General features: G+C 52.1%; 1 long non-coding RNA gene across 1 annotated transcript; it reads left to right on the top strand.

Annotated features, from left to right (window-relative positions):
• The first annotated feature begins 1,076 nt into the window (after positions 1-1,076).
• LOC115948613 lies at positions 1,077-2,515 on the top strand. Its single transcript, XR_004082414.1, has 3 exons — positions 1,077-1,243; positions 1,769-1,827; positions 2,489-2,515. It is a non-coding gene; the product is annotated as an uncharacterized LOC115948613 (long non-coding RNA).
• The last annotated feature ends 223 nt before the right edge of the window (positions 2,516-2,738 follow it).

Genomic DNA, 2,738 nt, shown 5'->3' with positions numbered 1-2,738 from the left:
GGAATTGAGGTTTGGATGGCAGCTCCTAACTCACCTCAGCTCCTGGAGGGTCTGGCTATTATTTCAATTTTTTTTGAGCAGGGAATTGAGGGTGGATGGCAGTTCCTGCCTCACCTCAGCTCCTGGAGGGTCTGGCTATTATTTCAATTTTTTTTGAGCAGGGAATTGAGGGTGGATGGCAGTTCCTGCCTCACCTCAGCTCCTGGAGGGTCTGGCTATTATTTCAATTTTTTTTGAGCAGGGAATTGAGGTTGGATGGCAGCTCCTAACTCACCTCAGCTGCTGGAGGCTCTGGCAGCTTTGGTTCGAAGCAGGGCTGGCCCGAGGGGGGCTGGAGGCTGGGGGGGACGTGTCAGGGCACTCACAGGGACCTGGGCAGCAGCTCCTCCCTGCCCCACCCGGCCTGGGTCCAGCTTCTGCTCAGGGGAAAAGCCCCGAGAGCCCCGGGGCAGGGCAGGGCAGGGCAGGGAGGGTGAGGCACCAGGGGCTGAGCCCCGTGTGAGCAGCTCAGGGACACATAAAGGGGATTTTTTGGGGGGTAAAACGCCCTCTGTGCCGGCTGCTGTCACCACGAGTGCCACACAGGGTGTGGGCAAACCCTGAGGGCTCGGGGTCCTGGCAGGGCAGAAATGTCGTTTGGGCAGCAATGTAATAATGGCAGAAATGTAAATCTCATGTTGGTGGAAATCTCATTTTGGTAGAAATGTAAATCTCATTTTGGCAGAAATGTCATTTTGGCAGAGATGTAAATCTCATTTTGGTGGAAATCTCACTTTGGCAGAGATGTAAATCTCATTTTGGCAGAAATGTCACTTTGGCAGAAATGGAAATCTCATTTTGGCAGAAATCTCATGTTGGCAGAAATGTAAATCTCATTTCGGCAGAGATGTAAATCTCATTTTGGTGGAAATCTCACTTTGGCAGAGATGTAAATCTCATTTTGGCGTAAATCTCACTTTGGCAGAAATGTAAATCTCATTTTGGTGGAAATCTCATGTTGGCAGGAATCTCACTTTGTCCCTCTCGCTCTGCTCCCAGTGACCATAAAGGACGACAGGAACCACAGCAACAGCTCGGGGCAGTTCCTGCTGCAGGCCCTGTCCCCCCAGAACGCCTCGCTGGGGCAGTGGAAGGATGCACGCACAGAGATGTGCAGCTCCGTGCCCACAGCCGTGCTGAACATCACTGCGAGAGCAGCCAACTGGACATCCCCTGCAGGGAACCTGTCCTCTGTGCAGATCAGGTGAGCGCTGATCCCCTGAGCCTGCAGCTGGGACAAACCCACAGCCACCCCCTCCCCAGAGCAGGGCCTGAGCAGATCCTCCAGAGCCCTCTGGATTCTCCTTTTCCTTTTCCTTTTCCTTTTCCTTTTCCTTTTCCTTTTCCTTTTCCTTTTCCTTCTCCTTTTCCTTCTCCTTTTCCTTCTCCTTCTCCTTCTCCTTCTCCTTCTCCTTCTCCTTCTCCTTCTCCTTCTCCTTCTCCTTCTCCTTCTCCTTCTCCTTCTCCTTCTCCTTCTCCTTCTCCTTCTCCTTCTCCTTTTTTCCTTCTCCTTCTCCTTCTCCTCCTTCTCCTTTTTCCTTTTCCTTCTCCTTTTTTCCTCCTCCTCCTCCTCCTCCTTTTTGCCTTCTCCTTTTTTCCTTTTCCTTCTCAGGGTGGCTCTGGAATTCCTGTCCCTTCATCTGCTGGCAGTGTCCCCTTTCCATCCCCTCTGGGACACTCAGCTTCCCTGCCCTGAACTTGTTTTCCCCTCTCTTCCCTCTTCCCACAGGGTCTATCTCAGCCTCCCTGGTAACATCACCGAGCTCAAGACCTGGGTGCTGAACAGAGGTAAATAAATAATCTCCATAGAGGTAAATAAATAATCTGCATAGAGGTAAATAATCTCCATAGAGGTAAATAAATAATCTGCATAGAGGAAAATAATCTGCATAGAGGAAAATAATCTGCATAGAGGTGAATAATCTGCATAGAGGTAAATAAATAATCTTAATTTCCAGCCTCTGGGCAAGGACAGGACACACTGAGCAGGGGCTTCACTCTGCTCTGGGCTCTGGGAGAGGGCAGGGAGGGATTTGGGGTGCCTGGAGCTGAGGATTTTCCCTCTCTCCAACAGCCAGGCAAAGACAGAGGGTTTTCAGGTTAGAATTCCAATTTACAAACCTGTCCCAGCTTCCTTTTTGCATTAAGGGATGTGAAACAGCTGCAAACCAGAGGCCAGGCTTGTTTCTCTCTGCAGGGACTGGCACAGGAGTGGGCTGGGAGCTGTGGCTTTGCTGCCAGGGAGCGTTTCTGGTGATTAGGGTCAGGGTCAGGGACAGGGACAGGGTTAGGGTCAGGGTTAGGGTTAATCTGCTCTGATGTCCTCAGCCTCCCCTCTCCTCCACACAAGTTGTGACCCCTCATTCCTCTGAAATCACAGTTCCAGCCTCCTGCAGAAGCTCTCAGCTGGCCCTTTACATTTTTAATCAATTTTTTTTTCCCATTTCAGCTGCAGAAACCACCCCGGTGCCCTCCAGCAGCACCTCAGCCCCCAGCACCAGTCCCAACGCGGTGGGCAGGGCTCAGGGCAGCTCCTGGCTGCTGGCTGCCCTGCTGCTGCTGCTCACTGCCAGCCTGCTCTCCTAGAGGGCCCCAGCTCTGCTGCCCCTTCCCCTGCTCAGGAACACGGGGCCGAGCTGATTTACTCAGGAAAACTCTTCCTAGCTGTGAGAAATGTGTGGGAAATGCACCTGCACGGG

Source organism: Geospiza fortis, unplaced genomic scaffold, assembly GCF_000277835.1.
Source record: "Geospiza fortis unplaced genomic scaffold, GeoFor_1.0 scaffold183, whole genome shotgun sequence".
NCBI lineage: Eukaryota > Metazoa > Chordata > Aves > Passeriformes > Thraupidae > Geospiza > Geospiza fortis.
Note: the sequence above shows the minus strand (reverse complement) of the source record. Positions and strands in the feature narration are given on the sequence as shown.